This window comes from Crocuta crocuta, unplaced genomic scaffold (genome assembly GCF_008692635.1).
Source record: "Crocuta crocuta isolate KB4526 unplaced genomic scaffold, BGI_CrCroc_1.0 scaffold339, whole genome shotgun sequence".
Classification (NCBI taxonomy): domain Eukaryota; kingdom Metazoa; phylum Chordata; class Mammalia; order Carnivora; family Hyaenidae; genus Crocuta; species Crocuta crocuta.
Window position 1 is genome coordinate 1,980,246 of NW_027530357.1, and position 5,656 is coordinate 1,985,901.

The window sequence follows — 5,656 nt, forward strand, 5'->3', positions numbered from 1 at the left end:
TTGTGGCCGCGTTGCCAGGCTGCGCCCGGCGTGACTGCACCGCGCGGGGCGCTCCCGCCTGCGGTGGGCACCGGGCTGCGAGACGGGGCGGGGTCTCCGAGGGGGCAGGCTTGCCAGATTTAGCAAATAAAAACACACAGGACGCCCGGATTAAATTCGCATTTCTGATAAACAACGAGTCAAGGTCAAACAAACAAATAAATACATGTTCTAGTGTAAGTACGTCCCAAATATCGCATGGGACATACTTATACTAAAAAAAAAAAGTACTTGTTTATTTGTCTGAAATTCAAATTTCACTAGGCGTCTCGTATGCTATGTGGCACCTGTGAGGGGGGAAACCGAGTAACTGCGCTGCCCAGAACGTACCCGGATACCTCTGCCACCTTGAGTCTTTGGCATTTGTTTTGTTTGCTTTTGCTTCTTGTCCATTATCATGGAACTCCTGACTACTACTTAGAATTTCCCCTTAATGAATTAATTTCTTTTTAACTTAAACGATGTAACTGATGCATAGGTCACATACATTAATTTGAACCAATGTTAAGGATGCCGCCAGGTGCACTTTTCCCTATACAGACACCCAAGTGACTGCACCCAGACCAGGATATAATGAATTCCCATCACCCGAGGAGGTTCCTTCGGATTTGCTTCCTGTCAAGACCGTCCCCAGTTGGTAGCCACTATTCTGACTTCCCTCGCCATAGATTGGTTTTAGTTGTTCTTGAACTTCATGTAAACGGAGGCAAAAAGTGTGTACTCTCTTGAGTCTGGCTGCTTTCACTCAACGTGCTTGTGAGGTTGGTCCACAATCTTGGATAAGCAGCTTGTTCCCTCTCACTGCTGGCTGAGGAGTATCCCATTGCATGGCCGCACCCCGGTTTGATCGTCCGTGCTCTCACTGATGGATGTCTCAGCTGTTTCCAGGTTTTGGCTCCTATGAATAAAAGCTGCTATGATCAGACTTGTACTAGTCATTGTACGGATTTAAATATATTTAACCTAAGCAATACTATGTGTGAATTCCTAGGCTTGCAGTGCTGGTTTTTATTTTTTCCCTCTGTACATTCAATATATTACGATTCCTCATATTTATGTGAGCATTTTTATACCAACCAAGCTCACCTCCTGCACCATCAATGGCCACATGCCAAAGAGCAGAATAAAGGTTAAGAGAACAGGTGGGCTCAGGGTGGATCCTGGGCAAGTGAGTTAGGTCCTTGGAGCCTTGGTTTCTTCATCTGTGAAATGGGGGTGATAATGCTAATTACCTCGCAGGACGGTTGAAAGGCAAACTGGGCAAATGCCGTATAAAAGGGCCAAATGCAGGGCTGGCATAGAGTGGATGCTCTACATCAGAGCCTCTATCAAGCTCCGGATTGATGCCTGCCCTCATTTCATCCTATTTCATTCCATTGAGGCAGATACTATTATTATCAACCTATTTTACAGTTGAAGAAACCAAGGCTCTGGGAGACAAAGTCACTTGCTCATGTTGGCATAGTTAGCGAGCGACAAAGCCACCACCCAGTGTGATTTCCATAGCTGGGAAGGCAAGAAGGATCGAGGAAGGATGCGGCTCAGTGCCTGGAAAAGGGAGCAGGCTCTAAGGACAGGCTGGGTACCTTCTTCTTCCTGCCTCTGTGTCTTCCAACAGTGCCCAACCCGAAGGCAAGCAGGTGGCTGTGGGGACCCGGTTTCTCTTTGGAGAACGGAGAGAAGCTGGGCTGGACATTTCTAGGAGAGGCCGAGCCTCCCAGCCACTGGCAGGGGGGAGGACAGGCAGGGCGAGTCTGACGGGGTGGGGTGAGGGGGGGCGAGCAGAGGAAGCAGGAAGCAGGAGGAGAAGCCCAGCCCTCCCGCAGAACTGCAGCCACAGCCGCTGGGCAGAGCCCGACATCAGCTACCTGCCTTCTGAAGGGCACGGGAACTGCTGATCTCAGGCGATTAGCATAACAATCCCCAATCCAGCGTCCTCGGGGCCCAAAGCTGGGTCTGCACAATCCCATTTCAAGCCAGCTCTTTCTTTAGCTGGCTAATTATGGGGGGCGGGGGGTGGGGTGGGACATGATCTTCTTAAAGGGGCCCCTACACCCAGGATCCAGGCTGGGATTAGCCGCAGGGAAGGGTCCCAACAACACTTGAGCTCTGGCAGAGCGTAGGTGCCACTACCCTGCACCATAGGGGAAAAGACTGTCCTCACTGGAGATTTCAAAGGGCTTCCTGTTTAAACCCTTCTTGGCCCCATTAGTGCACGACTGTAAGATATCTTCTGTTCACAGCTGTATCCTGGTGCTTGGCACAGAGTAGGTGCTCTAATAAGTCACAAGCACAGAGCCTGTGGGTTCAGAAACTCAACCTACTGATCTAATGAGGCCCCATGCTGGGTACTAATGGAGGCCACTGAGAGAGAGCTTCCTGTTTGCAGGTCCCTGAGGGTGTTCCTTCTGCCCATTCCCACCCTCAGGGTCTTGAACCCTTCCTTGCGCCTCCAGCCTCCAGGCAACAGAAGTCAAAGAAGGCACAGAGGTTAGAATGGGCGGAGCACAGAGACAGCACTGGGTTTGAATCCCAACTCTGCTACTTACCCCTGTGTAACCTTAGGCAAATCTCTTAACCTCTGAGGCTCGGTTTTCTCATCCATGAAATGGGAACTATCAAAATGTGCTTGAAACATTGTTTATAAACATTCACTAAAATACCATACGGGAGTGCCTGGCACATGGTTGGGGCTCCGAAAATGGGAGTCCTTTCTCTGCCTTCCATAGAAACATCTACTGTGGGGACACCTGGGTGGCTCAGTCCATCAAATGTCGGACTGTTGATTTCAGCTTAGGTGACGATCTCACGGTTCACGGTATCCAGCCCCGCATCTGGTTCTGCACTGACAGTCAGGAGCCTGCTTGAGAGTCTCTCTCTTTCTTCCTCTCTTTCTGCCCCTCCCCTACTCTCTCTCTCACACACAAAATAAATAAATTAACATTTAAAAAAAAAGAGAAATGCTTACTGTCAATGTAGCTATTGTTTATCAGGTACCCATTATATACCAATCTGTGTCCAGTGCCTAAATTCTCTCTTCATCCCTTGAAACACCTCTGTGGGATGGGTTCTACACTATTTGAAAAAGAGGAAAATGAAGTCAGAGAGGCAAAGGGATTTGCCCAAGGCCACCCAGCTAGAAAGTTTCAAAAGGAGGCAGGAGCCCAGCTGACCCTAAAGACAATGGCTCTGGAGGCCGGGAAGTGTTGGTAGTTATCGCGGCCACCACCCCCTCCCCGCTGCACAGGCCAGCCAGTCTCAGGTCTCCGGATCGCGTGCTGTGTGTTAGGCTTTGTGCTGAGAGCTGAGGATAGAGCTGAGTGGAAGACGGACAAATGTGGTCATGCTGCTCTCCTGGAGTTGGGATCTGACAACAATCCAGTAATTTCTGTGAGTGATAAGGGCCTTGAAGACAGTAAAATGAGGTGATGGGTAGAGTCCTGGGGGCCTGAGAAGTCTTCTCTTGAGGGAGTGTTACTAGAACTTTAGGATAGCCCTGGGAAGATGGGAGGGGGACAGGAGAGCGTACCAGAAGAGCAAGTGCAAAGACCCTGGGGCAGAGTGGGGGCTTGAAGTATCTGAGGAACCAAAAGGCAGCCCTGTGAGAGAGGGTTAGAGTGGAGTGGAAGGAAATTGGGGACAGAGGAGGGGCCCTAACCAGACAGGGCTTTATGGGACTTGGGTAAGAAATGTGAATTCCCTTCTTTGCTCCGTTCCTCTGCCCCTTCCTCCCCTTTCTTCCCTTCCTTGTCTTCCCTTCCCTCCAGTGCCTACTATTTTCCAGGCACAGGGCCAGGGGCTGAGGGCCTGACAGTTTCTCCACCTTCTCCTTCTCTTCTATCTCCCCTCCTCTCCCTTCCCCCTCCTCTTCTGAACAGCTGCCCCACCCCCATCACCGGACCAGCTCTCTCCCCCTCCACCGCATCCCATCCCCTCCCCCTGACAATGAGAACGAACCCTGAGCCCAGCTCTCCATAGTATCGTCCCTTTAAGGAATCCCTAAATCCGGACACCCCTCTCCTCCCCCACCTGAGAACCAATTAGGGCTCCCGAATTCGAGTGGAGGCTTTTGTGTGTCACGTGTTTAGGGAACAAAGCCCTCTCCGGCAGGAATAAAAGCTTCTATTCAGGAGCCAGTTTGTTCTCATTCTAATCGTTTCCACTTGAGCCTAGCCTCCTTCGCGGGTTCCCAGGGCCGCCCGGCTCGGGCCTCACCTTCCCGCCTCAGCACCCCGCATGCGAGCCCTACCCGGAGGCAGGTGGCCACAGACCCAGGGCTCGGCCCATCTTTTCTTCCTGAAAGGTCGTATGATGCCAGCCAGCTCTGAGTTGGGCCTGGTGCTCGGTGCTTCACATGTTTCTTCCTGAGGACTGACACTCTCCTCAATGCCGCAGAGGAAAGTGAGGTGCAGGGGAGCTAGAGAGCTTGCCTGAGGTCACAGAGCTAGTAAGAGGGGGAGTCTAGACTCCCAGTATTATGCTTCGGGACCCTCAGCTGATCCTAGAGTTGCAGAGTGAGGGAGAAGAGAGCTGTCATTTTTACAAAGCCTCTGGGGCCAGGCACCTGCTGAACATTAGCGACTCCTCACAATGCCATGTGAAGAAGCAACAATGGAGGTCAAAGTCACAGAGGAGTCTGTAGCAGGAGGGGAGCTGGAATTCAGGACTCTGAGGTTGGAGAGATGGGGAGGGTATGGGACTTTCATACAATGGAGCCATTAGGAAAAATGTACTGAGGGGCGCCTGGCTGGCTTAGTCAGACAGTGTCTGACTTCCACTCGGGTCATGATCTCGGCAGTTCATGGGCTGGAGCCCCGAGTCGTTGGGCACTGCTCTGACAGCTCAGAGCCTGCTTGGGATTCTCTCTCCTCCCCTCTCTGCCTCTCCCCTGCACTCTTTCTCTCTCTCTCTCTCTTAGAATAAATAAACTTTAAAAATAAAATAAAATAGGGGTGTCTGGGTGACTCATTTGGTTAAGCTTCCGACTTAAGCTCAAGTCATGATCTCGCAGGTCGTGGGTTCGAGCACCGCATCGGGCTCTGTGCTGACAGCTCAGAGCCTGGAGCCTGTTTCAGATTCTGTGTCTCCCTCTGTCTCTGTCCCTCCCCTGTTCATGCTGTCTCTCTCTCTCTCAGAAATAAACACTTAAAATTTTTTTAAAAAATGTATTGATATGGAATGGTCATTGATATATTGCCAAGAGGAAAAAGGCAGTATGCTGAGCATAAGACAATCCCATTTGGGTAAAAGACAAAGGAAAAATCTGCACATAAATAAACACACACATATGGCACATTTCTATATGTATACAGAAAACATTTGAAGAAGAATATGCACGAAATTGTAGTATCTGTGTTCCTTACCTTTGGGGAATAGAAACGGGAAGTGGGACAGAGGTCACTTAGTACCATTCTGTGCTGTGTGAAAAATACATATATACTTTTAATCATGATCGTGTATTTCTTTCAAGATCATTTTTGTTTTATTGAGGTTACCTTAAGCCCTTTAAAGTATAGGATTCAGTTGCATTTAGTATATTTACAATGTTGCACAATCCTCACTCCTATCTAGTTTCAAAAGATTTCATCACCCTGAAGTCAAAGCCCATGTCCCATTA

At 49.9% G+C, this 5,656-nt stretch overlaps 1 long non-coding RNA gene across 1 annotated transcript; it reads right to left on the reverse strand.

Annotated features, from left to right (window-relative positions):
* Positions 1 to 594: 594 nt before the first annotated feature.
* LOC144233134 (uncharacterized) lies at positions 595 to 3,107 on the reverse strand. Its single transcript, XR_013335600.1, has 2 exons — positions 3,008 to 3,107; positions 595 to 937 (listed from the first exon to the last, which is right to left on the reverse strand). It is a non-coding gene; the product is annotated as an uncharacterized LOC144233134 (long non-coding RNA).
* Between the last annotated feature and the right edge of the window lie 2,549 nt (positions 3,108 to 5,656).